We start from the raw sequence: 21,528 nt of genomic DNA, 5'->3' as shown, positions 1-21,528 counted from the left end.
AAAATAATTTTTATAAAAAATAACCCCTTTAGAAATAACTTCTCTTTCTATACATTCCCTACCAATCCACATCCCTTTCTGCAGCCCAATCAGGGCGACCTGTGCACTGATTTGTGGTTTGGGGTAAGACGTTGGATAGACATCGAGTGGACCCTGAAGTTGTTCATCAGACTAAAGCCTAGAAAACCATCAGAGCTCGCTGGGAAGCAGGAAAGCTGTCTGGATACTGGGTCGACAGGCTATTTTCCCAATGCCACCCCTGGAGCAAAAAACAGACTGTTTGCCCACTTCTCTTTGCTTCCAAATCAGTATTTCTATCATTCATTTGCTCAACTGTTGACACACCAGGCTAAAGCAGCTTTCGTATTTTTTAAAAAAGAAGCTATACATTGAATGCATATGTTTAACTATCAACAATAAAACACATGCAATCTCCAAACAACGTTTTATACTAAATCCAGCTCAAGACTTGAAATGCAAAGTCAAATATTTTCTTTGGTATATGAAGCTGTGGTGACATTTAAAAATAAGCATCCTGAGTTCTTGCTTTTGAATGAAGCATATAAACTATCATAGAAGCAAATAGGAAGAATGGCACCTCTAGGTTCAAGGGACATGCATAAAATACTAAAATTCCCATTTTCAGATGATGTTTTGCCAAAAATGAAATTAGTCATTACATAAATACATATAGTTTTAGGTCTAAAATATAACTCCCAAGTTATTCTGCATTTGATCATTGCCACAACTGCATTTGGACAGGAGAAGCCTTCAATAGCCAAGAGGTCGGATAAGACAACTTGTATAGTTTTAAAAATCACACGCAGCAACGGTGCAGGAGATCGTGGTGCTATTTTGACGATGATCTAGAAATCTGCCGATATTCCAGCCAATTCCCACTGAAGTTATTGATTTATTTTTTTGCTGGAGGAAGTATGACTTCTGAAGAACACCCTTTTTCCCCCCAATAGCATAAAAACAACATTGGGCATTTTAATGTACAAATGTGATAGTCCAGGATGTTAAGGCAACAAGAAAGTTCAGATAGAGACTTTTATAGATGTTTAATCCTGCGAATCTTTGTTTCTCTGTTTTCTTCATTTTACTTTTTTACTGACAAGTAAAATTTCAAAAATTTTATCATCCAGTAATTTTTTTGGAAACTCTGACTTCTATTATTAATCAGAATATTCATTTTAAATCTATTATTGTCAGTATTTTGCCATGGTTACCAGCAAAAATATTTAAAAGCAAGCTCAATTGATTTTTTAGAATTTCTTTAGAAACATTCTCGGGGGCTGGCCCTGTGACTAAGTAGTTAAAGTTCTGCACACTCCCCTTTGGAAGCCCAGGTTCATGGGTTTGGATCCTGGGTGTGGACCTACTCCACTCATCAGCCATGCTGTGGAGGCATCCCACATACAAAAATAGAGGGACATTGGGACAGATGTTAGCTCAGGGTTAATCTCCTTCAAGTGAAAAAAGAAGAGGACTGGCAATGGATATTAGCTCAAGGCAAATCTTCCTCACCAAAAAAGAAAAATTCTAGAGTTTATTTATATAGTGAACTCAAATAATGAATACCTTATTAAGTTCCAGTGGTAGTTATTGGATTGAAATAATTTAGTAATAATAATTTCTTCAAAGTATTGATGACTACTAGAAAATAGTTATTGAAATGAGAATTTTGTCCCTTATTTAGTTAAATTGTTCTTCAAAAGAATAAACATACAATTAAAATCACAATACATAATTCCTATGTTTTTGTTGCTACACAAAATCAGTTTCTTATTCTTTTCAATCTTTATATACACATTTTCAAGCTTACAGATGTTGACTCTGAAGAGAATTTCTAAAATTCTATACGCTACGTTTTTTAGTCAAGAAATGACCTTGGAGGCCCCAAGCATGGCTTATATTGGATCTCTTTTTGAAGAGAATTACCGTTAATTGTGGTGGTCATATTTTAAAAGATGGAATTTCTGAGAAAGTTCAGTCTATTCAATAAGGCAAGTTAAGAAATATTAAATTCTACATAATGTGTCCTGCCTTGAGAATGCCATCGCTCTTCTCTCTCAACTTTATTCTTCACTCATTACCATATACCTCCTGAGATCTTTCAGAATCTTACTGCAAAATTTCTATGGAGCCATCGCACGTGCTCATGTATGGTAACTTACCAAACACCACCACGAAATGTTCCCTCCAGAAAGTTCCTCCAAGACCAATTTAGCATTACTAATCAGCTAATATGCAAAATTTGGGGGAAGAAACAAACTTCAGGCAACAGGGTCATAAAAGACTCAGAAAAGTAGAGGTGTGAGCTTAATTTTTGAGAGAAAATTCAGGCAAAAGGAAAAGAGTACATAACGTAATTGGGGGAATAAAAACTTGGAGATCAGCTGGAAAACTGCTGCAACATTCTAGCTGCAATACGCAGGATGAACTAGCACAGCGGAAGTCTATCTTGTAAATAACCTTAAACCTGTGTGAATAGACATTTAATTTCCTGATGAGACATAGTTAGAGCGTTGTTATAAGAACGAAGTGGCAGGAGGTAGTGACAGATGAGTCTGGTTCCTTATTACATTGGATGGATAGCATACAGATGTTCTTAAGAATTGCAGATCAACCAAAGGATATTCTTCATTCTTTTTTTTTAAAATCAAGCAACATCCAGACTCTGTGCAAGGCCCTCTGCTATCTGTTTGGTTGGTTTACTGTACTCAAGAATTCTGAGCATCCTTTATCCTACTTCAACCCTCTAGTTTCTGAAACCTGGTTGCATTAATCTATCTACTACTCCACTACCAAGTCATTTCCTTTCCCAAAGCATCCATTCTTTTTTTTTTTTCTAACTTTTCCTTTCAGTCAATTTGTTTCCAATTTATGTCTCTAGTTAGATCTTGAAGGCAAAAAGAAAAAAAAATATCACAGCATCAGAGCTGATATTTTTGTGAAAGTTTGAGAGAATGGAAACACTGATGTTTTCAGTATCTACAATGCAGGAGAGCTCAGATTGGAAAAACATTTTAGATTTAGTTCAGTATAGACTAAATACTGTGCTCCCCGCTAAGAGTTACTCATCCAAAGAAAATCTATTCTGCTCTTAAAATGGACTTTTTGGACTTTGTATAAAGAGATTGGATTAGAAACAATAACATTTTCCACATTGGGAACTTATTAAATATTTTGTAAATTAAATAGATCAAAACATAGAGTATAAAAAGATATTTTTAAGCAGGGCAAGATACACTGACACTAATACATCTTAATGAAAACTTAGTTAACTTGACTTGGAACTCTATTTCATGTCTAAACAGCTGAATTAAGCTCAAAAGTTGTTCCAAATGTAAATATTCAGACCTACACATAAAAGACAATAATTAAGCTAAATACTGATTTCCTTTCCAAACGCTAAAAATCATACTAGGTTTGATCTGGTATTCCTTTCCCTTAATTTACTAAACAATAGAATTAGCGTCAGAAGGAGAAAGAAGATAATTGTAAACACCATTTAGCCTTTTGACAGTAATCAAAATAACTAGTTACTTCAGAAAAAAAGACCAAGAGAAAGTGACAATTGATTCCAGAAAGAAATAAGAGAGTTGAGAACGTATATTTCATCATCTCCCAACTGGAAAGCTGAGAATATATGAAACTTGGATTTTAAATTAATTGCTTTTTCTTATGTGAACTTACACTACGAGAAGCGAAGTGGATTCTTTGAAGTTTTACCCTGGTTTAATTAATGTGCTTACGGTTCCTTGAAGAAATGTTTCAAAAGGAAATATAAATGGAAGATAAGACTGGCATACCCTCCAGTTAATGTTGATTTAAAAAAAAATGAAGCCGACAACATTCATTACTTTCCAATATTCTTAGAAACTTGCCACATTGTTCTCTGTTTTGACCTCCATGATGGCAAGACTTTGGATAGTCTGATGCGTGTTTCAATGATGTTACATTAACGAAGAGTAACATCACAGAAAAATATACTTCCTTTCTCATTTCATTCATTTTCACTCCCACATCAGGATTCAGTTCTATACATCTTCACTTAATTGGAAGCAATGTTATTTTTTTATTTAATAAATACTATTAAATCAGTTCTGTTATTATTACCAATTTACAGATAAACAAAGTAAGGTAAGAAAGTACTGGGGTCAGCCTGGTGGCGTAGCAGTTAAGTTTGCACGTTCCACACCTCGGCAGCCCGGGGTTCGCTGGTTCGGATCCCAGGTGCAAACATGGCACTGCTTGGCAAGCCATGCTGTGGTAGGCGTCCCACATATAAAGTAGAGGAAGATGGGCACGGATGTTAGCTCAGGGCCAGCCTTCCTCAGCAAAAAGAGAAGGATTGGCAGTAGTTAGCTCAGGGCTAATCTTCCTCAAAGAAAAAAAAAAAAGAAGGTGACTTTTTCAAGATTTGATAACTAGTAAATGGCAGAGGTGAGATTTGAAAGGTGGTAGTAGTAGCTGCTAGTATTATTTTTTTTAAAGATTTTTGTCATTAAAAGTTATTTGCTCCCAATTCCCTTCAATTTATCTTTTTTTTGGAGGGGGGGAAGGTCATTGGTTTTATATCTGTATTAGGAATATATAGTGAAATAATTCAATCATTGAATTGGCTTCTTCCATACCTTTAAGTGTACATTTGTTGGTAAATAAACTAGTTGATGTTGATTAAATCTTCCCGAGGACTAGTTAAGAGTTTTCCTGGTGATAAGTTGGCACATAGAGAGCTAAAGGCAGCACCCATGAATGGGAGAATCATGACACCTATGAACTGGAGGATTTAGAAATTATCATTAAATCAAGGGAAAAAATATTTTTAGGAATGGAAATCTGCTCTACTTACTATACTAATTAAATGGTGTTCCGACATAGGCATTATACCAATTCATTATCACTTATAACATGTGTGTATGCATCCTCATTAAACTTTAAAATTTCTTAATAATTGAATATAAAAATATGCACTGTGTATTCATTTGACTTCATAAGTGGCAAAAATAAAATTCTCATTTTTACGAAGATATAGTTTGTACATATCATGTCCAAAAAACGCCCCAAGAAATAACTACCCATATATCCACATAATTACCTTTTGAATATTTTGCTTTAATTATGATACAATACAAGGAGGCCAAAAATAGGCTGGGTACAGTTTTTACATCTCAGTTATTAGTTGATATTTAATTGTATTATAAAATAAATTCTGAAATCCTGGTTGACAAGCTTGATTTTTTTGTGGACCACAATGATCGCAAGTTCCTCAGAAACTGTCCATTTCATTGGCTGATAATACTACAATATGAGAATCAGAGTGATTTCTCTGAATACTTAAGTTTTAACTAGATGATATTCCTTTGCAAAGAAACTGAATCATTGAAAGATAACAGCTCCAGAAGCAGCTGTAAGAGTCTTTTAGTCTTTAAGGAAATGAGCTGTGTTGAGAAGGGGAAACCCAGCTAGAGATACAAATATTCCTTTTATTAGGATTTTTCATTCATTTATTCATACAACATGTATTTGTTGAGCATACATTATATGTCAATTCCTGTTTTGCAACAGAAACAGGAATTGGGAGCTAGATGCATTATCAGGGTAAGTTTCACACAGAATATCAATGAATGGTTTTTGTTGAATTCAGTTAGCTTTCCAACAAGCTCATATGATATTTAAAAAGTGTATTTTTCATAGAATGCCATTCAAAGGGATTTTTGCTGCCTTTGATTTGATGATTTTTTCTTCTAAGCAAAGCATAGGATTAAAAAACCCACCTTACTAGCTCAGTTAATTTAGTCTATTGTTTTCATGCTGGCTCATTTCTATTTAATATTCCCAACTAAGTTATAAGCTTCATGAGGACAGAAACACTCATGAATGTGCTTTTAAGAAGAATACAGAAATGTGTATTCCTGACATGGAAGGTAGTTGGCGGACTAACCACTCTGATAGCAGACCGATTTTTACTACTCCTGGGAGAAGGTAGGTATTACTATGATCAATGGATATACTATACCTTCTGCTCATCTTTTCCTGTCATGAATTATTTACCTAATAGCCAACGCCCATCAGAGACTGGAAGGGCTACATCGGGTGAAAGAAATATCAGTTAATTTCACATTCCTTTTAAAAGACTATTTGTACAGATTCAACGCAATCTCCACCAAAATACCAATGGTATGTTTCAGAGAACTAGAACTAGAAAAAATCCTAAAATTTCTATGGAACCACAAGAGATCCCAAATAGCCAAAGCAATCTTGAGAAAGAAGAACAAAGCTGGAGGTACCAGGCACACTGATTTCAAACTATACTAGAAAGCTATAGTAGTCAAAACAGTATGGTACTGGCACAAAAACAGACACATAGATCAATGGAATAGAATAGACAGCCCAGAAGTAAACCCACACATTTATGGTCAATTAACCTATGATAAAGGAGGCAAGAATATACATGGGGAAAAGACAGTCTCTTCAATAAATGGTGCTAGGAAAACTGGAGAGCTACATGCAAAAGAATGAAACTGGACCACTATTTTATATCATATACAAAAATAAATTCAAAATAGATTAAAGATTTGAATGTAAGACTTGAAAACACAGAATTCCTAGAAGAAAACAGGCAGTCAGCTCTTTGACATTAGTCTTAGGAATATTTTTTTGGACCAGTCTCGTCAGGCAAGGGAAACAAAAGCAAAAATAAACAAATGGGATTACATCAAACTAAAAAGCTTTTCCACAGTGAAAGAAACCATCAACAAAATGAAAAGGCAACCTACTGAATGGGAGAAGATATTTGCAAATCATACATCTTATAAGAGAGTTAATATCCAAAACACATAAAGAACTTACACAACCTAATATCAAAAAAAGTAAACAACTCAATTAAATAATCAGCAGAGGAATTTGAATAGACATTTTTCCAAAGAAGACATACAGATGGCCCAACGGCACATGAAAAGATGCTCAGCATCACTCATCATCAGGGAAACGCAAGTCAAAACCACAGTAAGATATCACCTCACACCTATCAATCAGAATGGCTATGATCATAAAGACAAAAAATATCAATTGTTGTCAAGAATGTGGAGAAAAGGGAGCCCTTGTATGTACACTGTTGGTGGAAATATAAGTTGGTGAAGTCACTAAGGAAAACAGTATGGAGGTTCTTCAAAAAATTAAAAATAGAACTACCATATGATCCAGCAATTTCCCTCCCACATATTTATCCAAAAAAACAAAAACCCCAATTCAAAAAGATATAGGCACCCCTATGTTCACTGGAGTGTTATTTACAATAGCCAAGATATAAGTGTCTATCTATCTAGAGGTGAATGGATAAAGAAGTTGTGGTATAGATACACAGTGAAATATTACTCAGCTACAAAAAAGAATAAAATCTTGATATTTGTAACAATACGGAGGGACCCAAAGGGTATTATGCTGAATGCAATGTCAGATAAAGACAAACACCATGTAATTTCACTTACATGTGGAATCTAAAGAACAAAGCAAATGAACAAACAAAATAAAACAGAAACAGACTCATCGATACAGGAAACAAACTGAGGCCAGATGGGGCAGGGGTTGGGGGAGCAAATGGAATTGGTGAAGGGGATTAAGAGATATAAACTTCCAGTGAGAAAATTAATGTCATAGGGATGCAATGTACAGCATAGGGATATAGTCATATAATATAGTCGATAACATTGTAATAACTTTGTATGGTGACAGATAGTAACTAACTTATGGTGATCATTTCGCAAGGAATCACTATAATGGACATCTGAAACTAATAGGATATTATATGTCAGTTATACTTCAATACAAAAAAAGACTATTTGGTTTTGTTTTGCAATAAAAACAATGCAAAAGAAAGGGGCAATGTGCATTTTTTTAGTCCTTTATGGCTTGAATTTTATTTAATTTTTTAACCCAACTCAAATGACAAATTAGTCATGTATCAGAATAGAATATTAATTCCTACCAATGGGCATCAGGGTGTACAATGAATAAGGAATAAATAGTTCTAACAGGACAGCAGAACAACATCTTCTATATACGTCAATTTTCTTATTGGGTTTGGGTATTGTTGTGGTCCCTATTGGCCAGAACTGCCATTTAGTGCTCCATAAACTAGCACTTCTTACAAACAAGACAAGGAAAAATCAAAGAAATATTAGATACAAAAGATATCTCTCCCTTCAAAAGAAGACATTGATAAATTATATTCATAACCGTGATTACAGCAAAACGGCTACTATAGACGGCAAGTTCTGTGCTTTTAAAACATGTTATAATTGGAGAGAAATTTTGTACTTTATCACTTCACAATAAGTCTAGACGAAATAAAAACATATTTAGTTCTTTCTGTTGTTCATCGTAGTTAAATAATTCATTTTCTCTTAAAAAACTATAATACTGGGAAGAAATAACCACCTATTAAAGTACTGTTTCTTGTTCTATATGCAACTCATGAACGAAAAGATAGCGTTTTCAGAATATAGAGATCATAGTTCCAAAATAAATTACTGTTAATAAAAAAGTCATATTTATTGTTGTTTTCTCCTGGAGATCATCATACACCCTCCAAAAATAACCTGAGATTTAGACTATTCCAGACGGAAATCCCAAAGCATAAAATACTTTCCAGGAATAAAGTTATCTTAGTAATGTACACATATACTACCTATATTCTACCAAAAATATATACTACTACTACTAATAAATATATGCATATATTCTACCATATTTTTACTTGTATCTCTGCAAGGCATGCTATTTTTGTGAATTATAATGCTTATTTCCAATGATCACGGTCACTTTTTATAGCAGCTATATTAAAGCAAGCAAACACAGAATTGCAAGAAAACAGAAATAAGGACTAATAAACTGAGTACTATGAAATCTTTAACATAAGACGAAATTGCTTAAATAGTACAGCAAGAAGAATATACGTGTTAACTGAGGTGTAAAAAAAAATGAAAATGCTTCTAGTGAAAAGTTCAATGGATTCTTCATGAGGAAATGGCCATAAAGTTAACATATTTAGACAAGGACTCCTAAGTGGAGGCCCTTTAAAGATATCCTGAAGTAATTCTACAGTTGTTTCCTTCCTGATCACTACCTATTTCTGATGAACTCAATGTAAATAAACACTTGCTTTTTTAAGATCAGCTTCTTCCTCTCAGGTGATTCCTTCTGCTGTTCTCCCATCCAAGCTGTGAACCTGATCTTCTCCACAGTGAGACCAGAACAACTCCATCCATTTTCATGGGTCAGTAAAGGCCAATTGCTACAAGGTGACATCCTGAGTTAAAGAGGACGATACTTCGAAGTCAACCATATTTTTGCAAAGCCAAAGATACACAGCATAGAAGTATGACAAACCAGTATTTTCTAAAAGTCAACATTAGCTTGTTTATCCGGAGGCCTTGAGACATTGCACACGTTTAAAAATGTATTTAAAAACCTAAGATAATTATGGGAAAAAAGCATTGCAGAAAGTTGGTCTTCTCTTCCCATGAGATGCAAATACATCTAATGAAGCAGAAGCGCAGCAGTGGAATTTCGTCGTGTCCGTTACATGTTTGAATTGTGAACCGGCCATCTATGAATTCGTCTGAGAGGGAAGCTTACTGCCAGCCGGTGTCAGCAACAGAATCATTATCGGGCATTGTATAGTTGTCAAAAATAATAACAAGCATCATTGACCTTGGCCAAATTTTAACTGGTGATTAAAAAAAAAAAACTAGAAAGTGGTATTACTGCTTTTAAGGGTTATAATGTCTTTAAAATATAACCCGCAGGAAATTTGTAAAAACAAATTGTTTATTATAAATAATAAATTGTTGATAAATTTCCAGATCATAGGAGAATTTCATAGGGCAATAAATATAAATAAAATCAGTTTTCTTTAAAAAAATATTTTGGAATATTGTAGTAAGCCACTTGTTTACCCTGTACCTCTTATATGGGGTTCCGTTATTTACAGAGATATAGTTTCTTGTAACAAAAGACAATAGAGTTAGAATGGGAAAAAAAAATCCCAATACAGGTCATAGATCAGTCTTTACTAGCTATAGAATATAATTTCATCACTGTTTGGGGTGAGGAAGTCTGGTATTTTCTCCCTCCCAGAGTTACTGCGTGTATTATGTGAAAGACCTTTGTAAATTACATTTTAATATACTACTTTAATGTTATTTATTTTATTTAAAGCAGTTGCTTATTAGCAAGTATAAATAATACCCAGATGACAACCCTAGACTGTTCATCAATATAGCCAATGTAATAAATATATTTATTAGCCCTTGGGGGGTGCACTCAAAAGAACCTTGTAAATAACTCAATAGGTGAGTTGGTTAATAGCATCTAAATAACTTAATTTCATCTTTTTTTTTATACAATAAAGACCATTTCCATTTTTATAAGTAAGATTTGTGTTCTCCTGATAGGGTAAATCATCTTAAATTTCAATACAGAGTCATAGGAACTGTGAAACCGTCAAAAATAACGTAGAAAATGATAAAAATCTCTCCAAAACTATTTCCATTACTCCCAAGCAAATCTTTACCCTTATTGTCAAAATATTGGATCCACTTTGCCTATATGTGAAATTATGAGGTTAAATCTGTTCAGAATCATTCCAACTTATTCCGTGTCAAAGACGATCACTTAATTTATTTTGTTTTACACCAGAAAATTTCAGCAATCCACAAGGACTTTAACAAAATTTTGATAATTGAGCTAAAAAAGATGTATTTGGGCCCACCTACAATTATAGTTACACATGTGTAATAAATAACAAGAGCAAAGGAATAATGGTTAAAAGTTTCAATATTTTACAACTACTTCTTCAGCATCTCTTAGAATAATACATACTAATTCCCATTTTCAGAAAATATTTCCAATTAACTCGGCAATATTGAGTCTTCGATTCACATGGTTCAAAGACGCAAGAGTCAGTTATCATATAAAGCAAGCACCACTTTTAACAGTTTAATTAAGTTGACCCTATTTTCATATTCCATCTATTAGAGAGAAAAATTGACTACTACCTTTTTAGTACCAGATCTACATTTAAAAAATTATGTAAAAAGATAACCGGAAACAACCTAAAAGCGTAAAATGGATACATAAACTATGCTATATTCACAAAAAGAAATATTACACCACAATTAAAAAGAACAATCTACTGATATATGCAAATGGAGAAATCACATGGACAAAATGTTGAGTAACATAAGACAGACAAAAGTGCAATACACACTGTGTCATTCTATTTATATGAAATAGAAAACTGCTAAACCTGACCTGTAGTATAGCTATCAGTAGGGCATAGATAGTCTTCTGGGGTGCTGGAAATTTCTATATCCTGATCTGTGAGATCACGATATGGATATATGCATATATACACATATGTTCATACAGCTTTATGCTTAAGAATCATGCATGTTAAATATCTCCATTAGAAAAAAAGCCTTTTAGGGGCCAGCCTGGTGGCGTAGCGGTTAAGTTCACACGTTCTGCTTCAGCGGCCCGGGGTTCGCCGGTTCAGATCCCGGGTGTGGACATGGTATTGCTTGGCAAGTCATACTGTGGTAGGCATCCCACAAATAAAGTAGAGGAAGATGGTCATGGATGTTAGCTCAGGGCCAGTCTTCCTCAGCAAAAAGAGAAGGATTGGCAGCAGTTAGCTCAGGGCTAATCTTCCTCAAAGAAAAAAAAAAAAAGAGCCCTTTAATCTCATAAAGAAAAAAAATCCACAGGACTAACCAATTTTTCAGAAAGGATGCTAAGCAGACATTTCAACAAAACTCATTAAGGAATTAGAGTGCCCTGGAGTATAAATCAAGGATGAAATGATAAACTAGAAACTTTTAATAATGTGACTTTACAGAGACAATAATTCATGGGCAAGTTTATATTCAATTATGTACACTTTTTATTAGTCTTTTCTATATTTAACTATGAAGCTAAATCCCCCGTCTATTATGTTTCCATACCACTAAAGTTTAAAAAAAAAAGAAAAATAGAATATTTGCTAGCTGGATATAAATGACTACAGGGTAGAGGAAGGAATACAAAACTGGAAGGAAGACGTGTATTCAGAGCCAACTCTCCTGGCGCTAGTGTTATTACCATGAGCAGAAAGGCCATTTTTTCCCCTCTAAGTCACCATTTTCTCCTGCATAAAATAATTGAGTTAAAGAAATAAGATTGAATGGTCACAGCTGTAAAAGCCAATGAATCAAATATCTGAGGGCTGGAAAAGTGATATTGAACCAAAGTTTCAGTGTTCATCAAGATATTTTGTTCATAATATCCAGCATTACCTGAAACTTAATTGAAATAAAATAGACAAGTTTATAAAATGCATTTTATGCCCATTGCCTTGTTTCTTTTAAGTGTTAGTCATATCAACAGAGGTTAGAAATCTAATGTTTAAAACAGTTACCAACAATTGGTCTATAATACATTCCAAGTTTCTTTCTACACAGCATGTGATGTGGACAGATTGTGAATCTTAAAGGAAAAGAAAGGTATCTAGTGGGAAACATCTACTTCAGAACAATGAAGCACTTTGGGAAGAATTCTGAGCCTTTCCATAAGAGAGCACTGCTTGGGACCTCTGGATAGTACCAGTGGCCACAGTGAAAAATCACTGCGCTTCTCCAATTCGTGCATCTCTTTGGTTTTAGTAACATATATGTTAGTAAAACAAGCTAGTGAAATATCCTGACTGATGTTTCATTGCACTATTTCCCTATAGTGCTATTCCACAGCTCTTAATACTTTAAACCACTGATGTGCAAAACATCCTCACATTAGAAACACAATCATTGGCCATATATATTATTTTTTTTCTGGAGAAAAACTGTTTATGCCAAGTGTTTCATTGGTGACTGGCTATTGTTTAACTTAGAACAATATTAAAAGTACCTCAAATATGAAAATACTTACTATATAAAAGGCCTGCATCTCCCACTACTCACCATCACCATCTAAGGCCACATTGAATATTTTTAGAACAGTTTCTTCAATTGTTTAAAAAAAAGCATTTAAATCAGAGGGCTATATTTAATGTTCCTCACACTCTCAAGGTCGAGATCATTAAATATGTAGTGGAACGGATAACAGCATGGGCTAGAAGCACCATTAACACAGCTTCAAATCCCGACATTGACACTTACTAGCTCTGGAATTCTGCGAAAATTACTTAAACACTTTGAGCCTCCCAACTGTACAACAGGGATAACCGTTCCCACCTTTGATGGTGATTGGAAGGATTAAGTGAGATGAGATATATGAAGAAGTCTGCACGGGCCCTGAACCGTTGCATCAATGAGTGGTCATGTATAGCATTTTCAATACCAAGAGTCAATCACTTGAAAACAATGTTGTAGACAGGATAGATAAAAGGGTTCCATCACCACACTTGTAACCAATAAGTCAGTTTCCTAATTCCCTCCAAGGTCAAATTTTTGGAATTCTTTTTAGCAATACTGTTAGAAAAGAAAACTATTGTTGAAATACTGATGGATTGATTATAATAAATCTCTGATCTTACACAGGGTAAAAGCTCTTTAATTTCCTGGTCCAATGCAACCCTTCACCCTCCCCTTCCACTCAGTCCTTTAACCGTCAACATGCCTTCCCAGAAGGGTTTTAGAAAAACTTGACTATGCCTAGCTGTAAAGAGAAGAAGTCTATGTGAAACCCAAGAAGACTCGGTCAAGAACAATCCTTACCTAATGGGATAATATTAATGACAGTAGCTTATGGCTATTGAGTACATAGGTAGCTCCAAGTAAAACGCATGGATTAAAAAAAAAGCTGATTTTCCAGAAATGTAGGTTCATGGTCATGGCTTATAATCAATGCACAAAAACAGTTTACCAGTATTCCCTATCTTTACCAATGTACCTACATCTTACTCTTGATATTTTCCTTATAATTAGACAACATAGAAACAAAAAGATCACTTACACACACACACACCATCTTGCGAACATGCACACACACATACATACACTTTTTCCAGCTACAGCTGAATCATTTTGCATGATGTCAGGGAGTACGTAATACAAATTGTATAAGGGCATAGAGTGCACAAAATAGATCTGCACACTTAATAATCAGTTTTCACAAACCTGCTGTAAGTTTTGGTCTGGTTGTAATTTCCAAAACCTAAATGGTTCTGCCACCCAAACAGAAATCGTCCCAGGTACTCATAAGTATTAATTCCATTCATCTAGTAAATGTGGTAATGATGCTTCCAAACCAATTTACAAACCATTAAAATGTAGTGACTGGTAAACCCATTATAATTTAGCTTATTTCTGTGAAATTTAGTTTGAAGAAAACAGCTGTGCATTTGCACATCTGTAAATTACTTTTAATTGCACTTTTCTCAAGTGAGAAAGGAGAAGCTCTACCTGCAATGCAATTGTGTGTATCTGACCACACGAATGCTACTCAACACCTGTGCTTTATATATAATCTCATTTTGGGCTACATAATCTCATCTGGCTATTAATCCAGACTTTTCTGTGATTGAGCTACTGCAAGTTTGATCTTGAGCAAGATTTAAGATGGAAACTGGAAACTGTAAGATGTTTGATTACTAAGTTATTTACTTATCTAAGAGGAGAGAACAAATTTCAGAGTAGACATGGTTAATTCTGAAAATGGAAAATATGTAAATACTATTAATTCATATTTAATGATTTGGGTATTGAAAATTAAAACAAATTCCAGATATGAGGTAGCCTCCCAGCTTACTTTTTATCTAAGACCTATTCGTTCAATAAATAGTGCTTCATCTTATATCAGGCAGTTTGAACTACTGACTACCAAAGTCAATTACTGCCTTCTGCTTACAAATAGCAGTTTCCAAATTTAATTTGTTGGCAAAAAAATTATGTGAATAGAAAAATGTTATCATTCTATAAATATTCTGAACTGATTATTGCTCTGTTTTATCTGCCAAAATTACAAATCATTCTTTGTTTCTATATCCTTGTTGTTTCATTTCCTGACAATCGAAACATGTTTTAGAAATAGCTAAATCAGAGAGTAGGAATTTTCTATGCATCAAGCTTTTTGAATGCCAAGGCACCTGAATGTATCTGAAACTGACTGTTGGTAAAAAAAAATCTCTCTAGAGAATATTTCTGAATGGGTCCTAGGAATGGAGAGGAAAGAACATGTGATCAGGTTAGAATCCCACAGAAAAAGCCATGTTAATATACATATAATTTTCAAAAATTGCTCACTAGCAGAAAACTCACATCTAAATCATTATGCCACATGGAGAATATAATAGAAAAATTTTAAAAGGAATGCTTTTAAAAAGTAATTTGCAGATGATATCGCAACTAGAATTATAATAAATTTAATCTCACAAGTTTAATTTCAGGACAATTGCTTCTATCATTGCTTAAATATTTTGGACATGTCATATATAGTAATACATACTATTCTGAGTACAAAACAGTTTATTAACTCACAAGTAGAATACGCATGTTGGACAGTTTTTAGCAACTCAACATTTCACGCACAATTGTCTTCATTCTTTAGGAAAATACCCAGGTTTAGGGAAGAATGAAAAACTAGTTATTCTTGCTAAGGCTGAGTTAGCTTCATTATTACGCTGATTTGGCCAAATGACTGAGCTGACCTACCCAAACTGTGATTTTTTAAAAAATCAGGATACAGAGAAGAACATTGCCTCTGCCCAGGAAACCCCAATCACGGACCCTTCAGCGAACAAGAATGAGTATGTTCTGTTGCAACTTCTCTCTCTATAAAAATTTCTGAGATTAGTGATATGGGGCTTTGAGGCAAGACTAGGGGATTTAAATATGGGACATGATTGCAAAACACCATAAATCATACAGACTGGACCCAAACCATCGCTTGGCCACCACTTTTTCAGCAGTTCTAAAGTGAAGAGTCAATGAAGGCTTCTCTCAGAACCCACGGTCAATCTTTCTAGTTGTTGCTTATGTATGAATAGCAAGCTGTAATTGGTTGCTATAAAAATATACCATGTCATTAATCTCAATCTGAATTCCTATTTTAGTTTTTCAACTGAAGTTCACAGAAAACCCATGTATTCCTCACATTCGTATAAACATTCAAAAAACACAATCACTTCTTTCAAAATCTCTGCAAATAAAAGTAGTTGATAACCACAGGAGAGAAAATTTTTTGGAAATATTTTCCAGCACCCTCCGCTACACGTGTTGATCCCTTATGTTAATGGGAGAAATGGAAAGTAAGGCACCACTTAGTCTCAATGGTATTTTTAAAGAGAGCTATCATGTCATATTTCAATAACAGCCAAGTGGAGGCAATTATAAAATTAACAAATATTAACAGTTTTTAAGCAAATGATGGTATTCCAGATTTTCCATAAATTAGTAAGTCTTTAAAACCAATAATAATCAAATATTTAGGATTATGACATAAACATGTAAATAGCCACTAACTTATGCCGAATATTCAGTGCTTTAAATTATCCAAATCATCAGATTTGATATGATCCTCTATACTGATTCATACATATAGACTAGCTTTCAATAAAAAACTCAAAATTTTTGTTTATTCAGAGCAATATGGAATAAGAGTAAACATACAGCCTACTGCTACGATTTCCAGCCTAACGTTCACAAGAAGGATGTCTCAGGAGGTGGGCAGAGCCTCAGGTCAACAAACATATCTGAACACATAACCAAGAGAAAGCTCAGAGTTTTTTCAGAAAAAATTTCGGCACCAAAAATGAGGGCCCTGTGCTGATCCCAACTTTCAAAGAAGAATATACACCTAGACATAAACCGCCACTGCTGAACCGCGTAACACGTCAGGTTGCTTGTAAAATAAATCCTACCATGTTTCAAAACTATATCAAACAGCAATATTTACTTTATGATAATTTAATAATTAAACCAATATTAAATAAAAAACATGCAACAAGTGCAAATCAACTGTTCTTTTATATAAAAAAGACAAAATCAGAGAGCACTATTGTTTGTTTTTTATTCAATATTAACTGTATTTAAGTCAAAGCACAACATTTCAAAAACTACTTACTTATCTCACTTATAGTTACATGTTGGCTGCTTGGAAATATGACGGTTGTTTATCTCACAAAAGAATTAAAATACTGTAGTTAATTCTAAGGGAAAAGTCCTATGAATGCATTGAGAACTGTAATTAATTTTTTAATGTTTAAGACTTACTGTATTAATGAAATGACAAAATAGCATTATCGGCAGTTTACATGAAAAACGTCTCCTTTTATTTTAGCATATACTTTCTCCAAAGCAACAAAGGTTGGTATCTCACGTGCTACACTTATCTACTTTAGTTACTGCAAATCTGAGCTCACCCCACATGTACTAATCTTTTATGGCAGAGGTCACTGAATTTGTGCCAAAATTCAATAATTAAGTTCTATCTAATGCAGCAATACGTTTATCTCATTGCTGGAATTTAGACCATTTAGAAGAAAGCATTTCATTTAAATGATGAAACGCTCATCAAAAATGCCCTATGGTAAACACTTCTCACATTTTAAAAATTGTGGATAAAATACTGCTGCTTTAAAACTTTCTTTTCAATACTGAATTGTAGTCGATATTTAGTTATTTAATATCTCTTTTAATTGGGGAAAAGAAAGCATTTTATGTGCCTGTTGCATAATTGAAACAAAAACCCTGTCACACTTAAAATGGTAAAGGCTCATAATCTAAATTGACAACTACAAATTAATTTCACTTTTTCTAAGGAGGGAAGAAGTTTCTACATTGTAATGGAATAGGCTGTGATATTTCCAAAAGGATGGGAAAAATGATAAATGAAGCAAATTATTCAAGTTGTTTCTCACCAATAGAATTTAACAAAAATATTAAAATATTTTTCTTTTTAAAGGTAACTATATTCTGAATATTGTTTTTAAAATGTCAACTCAATGAACAAAATGTAATCAGTGTTTGCATTTATGATCCCAAGGAAAATTAGCTAATAATTCTTCCAAAAAACTTACACTATTGTAATACTCAATTAAAATTCGTAGCTATAGCAAAAGAAAGTAAATACCTTAGCTGGCTTTTTCAGTAAAAAGTATAACTTAAATTTTTCACAATACCTAGTTTCTACCTCAACTCAAAAATATTTGTCAATAATTGTGTACCACTAAGTTTCTTCTGAACTCATAAACTCACATACTTGCACACTCCAAAAGTTCTATATTTTATGGCACTTACTTTGCTATGGCCTCTAAATTACCAAAAAAAAAACTCAAAACCTAAAATTTTCCGTTAAAACATTTCTCAGTATAGTTTAGAGAAATATTCTACCAGTTTCAAATAAGTAAAATGATTGAAAAATCAAAAAATGGAAACAGAAGATAATATGTGTATGAGTTAAGATTGAAAAAATAGAATTCAAAAATAATTTTTTTAGCAAGAATTATGCTGAATTAGACAAGCTATCTTATTTTTCTGCACCTGTTTGATGATAGTGAATGATAAAATGTTCCCGTTTTTAGCCAATTTTGAAATATCTCTCTTACACATTACTCTTTTTTAAAAAATATCAAAGATTACATTAAATGAGAATTCAACTGTGAATTCACATAGAAGTAAAGAACTTATCCAGATAAATTTCTATAAGTAGCAGATATGTATTGCCCTTTCCCAATTTATAACATCTATGTCTTTTAATGTTAACTGATGTGATCATTTCAATCACTCCATACCTCAATGCAACTAATAGTAAGGTATATACAGTATCATAATTCAGTCCACATTAATGCCCAAAAAATATTTTATATATAAGACATTATAAATACATAAGTTGATCTGAAGGAAATCAAGATGCATTTTCTAATGCAAAAATTTACTTAATTTTCACTTTTTTCTATGGTCCAAATTAGCAACATTTTACACTGTGTAATAATAAAGGGAAGATAAACAGTGCTAAAACTAAGAAAAACAGACTGACTAAGAAAGCTCTAAACCATGTTTCTTTAACGGAAAATAAATAAATCAGATTCTCATCAAAATTTTAAAAAGAAATATGATTATTTCAAAGTAAAAAATAAAGTTTCACTTTAGATTACTACAGACTAACATATAAGGCAAAATAGTATTCAGGATAGTGATAATACAATTTCTTAAAAAGAAAACAGAGCCACCGGGATCCAACTTTACTCCTTTTAAATACTCTATTTTTAACGACGAAAAAGATATTGCTGAAAATGGCTATATACAATCTGAAGTTGTTAATATCTGATTACTATAGTATTTCATTGCAACTTGTGATTTTAACTCTTAAAATACTGGAATATAAAATAACGTATCGGCTTACAAGACAAAATTCAGTTACAGTAAAATCAAAATCAACAGTTCCAAAAATCGAGTGGAAGTGCCTTTTAGCTGCAGAATTTCTTTCCTGGAAAATCATCTTTTTTCTTGCAAAACAGCTATTAAATATAATTATTTAAAGTTATTGTCATGTTTATATACCAAACATTTCTATTAAAACATTTGTTAGAAACAATATCAAGGTGCTAATAAATTTTCAAAAGTGTATAATAAATGTTACCATTTTTTTAGAATCCCAAACACCATGATATTTCAAATCCGCAAAAATCTCACTTAAAAAATGTTAAGCTTAATTGTGTGCACAACGAAACTTCTAGAAAACTCCATTACTTACTGTTCACTGAGTATTACTTACAGAGATTAACAGTTTTAAGAATTCATCTGTTATTTATCCTGAAGTGTTTTGAATAACCCTTTCGTACAGTATACTTCTCAATGAGATGACCACCCCTACTCTGGTCTGCTGAGAAAAACAAAAAAATCGGTAAATCTTCTTTAAGGCTGTTCTTGTTCTAATGTCTTTTAGGTGGCCACAAGCAGGAATTCATAATGATAAAAGCAACAATACGAGGAAAAATTTTTTTAAATGCTTGTTTCATATTTACTGTATAAAGTCATTTTGACATGCCTGCACAACTGGTTGTGGCAGATTTCAGACATGATTTCTAATCAAAAAAAAAAAAAAAATTGCTCCAGGTTCTTTAGAGAAAGCTTGCCGCGGGAAGTTGATTTTGGCCAAGTGCCAAAATCATGTGCAAAGGGGCCTCATTAGGGATTCATGGCAGCCTTCAGCACTAACAAAAAATGTGACCCAACAGGCTAAATCAGAGACTAAAATTAAAAAGTAAGAGACAAAGACAACTTACTTAATATTCCTTCCGAAGCAACATTAAACTTTTTTTGGTAATTAAACCCTTGTTAGTCTAATGCAGTGTTCCTCTGTCCTCAAATGATTGTACAATTACTCTTTAAAACTTGTCAATTTCCCTTCTAAATACACTTTCTTTCTGTGGCAGTTTACAAAGATTTTGCTATATAATAAAACTCTATATCCACTATCATCAGTTCAATAGCAGAAAACAAAATCGTAAAAATGCAGACTACAGTATTCCCTTAAGATTTAAACAAACAAACAAAAAAATAAGCAAACAGTCGTCAGTACCTTTTAAACTTCTCCGAAAGTGAACATGCACACTTCCAGACTCACGTCCACTGTGACGAATCACTCTCGCTGCCCAACTTTTCCCCAAAAAAGTAGATTTGATACGTAGCCTTACCTAGATGTCTTCTGGCTTTTCTGCAGATCAAAAAGTTTCCTGCCCAAGCACACAGATATTCTTTCACAAACCATAAAGACCCTTTTATGAATCCAGCACTGTAACAGGCTGCTTTCCACACCACGTCGAGAGCCCAGTGCGTCAGCTCTCAAGATAAAATACATTGCTAATACACAATTAGTGGGAGAGGTTGTCTACTGGAGAATTTATCTTAACGAAAGAAGGAAAAAGAAGCTTTTTTTTTTTTTTTTTGGAAAAAGCAGAGAGGGTGCGGTCAGATGTTAGGTTTTGCCTGAGAAAAGGGCCTTCCACTGCACTAGTACCTAAATACTAGCAGAAGCTGCCTGGGAAGAGAGCCAATGGAAGGACTTTGTTTGACCCAGCTGCCAATCTCCCCTGAAGCCGTGCGCCAGACTAAACACTCACACTATTTTAACTCAAATCAGGCTACAGCAGCTGTTTGCTTTCCGGCTCTGAGCTCTGCACCCACGATGGCCTGTGCCGTTTACCCAGCGAGCTCTGCTAGCTGCCTGGCTGGAATCTGTTCCGGGTTGGGAGTTGTCATTGGAGAGCACGTTTTAACCCTCTTCCTCGTGGTAAATGTGGACCGTTTGTTGTTCGGCATTTGGATCGGGTAAGATGGGATCATTTTATGATCTTTTTAAAGAAGATCATTTTATATCATGGAGGAGAATTGAGATTTGAAGGGAACGAGAATTCATACGTTTCTTTAAAATTCTAACCTAAACTCTTCCGATGTGTTCAAATGACTAAAATAGCCCTTGTGTGCATCAGGAACAAGGCCCCTACCACGCACCTCTAAGAACAAAGATGGTACCTATTCA

This window comes from Equus quagga, chromosome 21 (genome assembly GCF_021613505.1).
Source record: "Equus quagga isolate Etosha38 chromosome 21, UCLA_HA_Equagga_1.0, whole genome shotgun sequence".
NCBI classification, from domain to species: Eukaryota; Metazoa; Chordata; class Mammalia; order Perissodactyla; family Equidae; genus Equus; species Equus quagga.
This window is presented reverse-complemented; position numbering follows the sequence as displayed.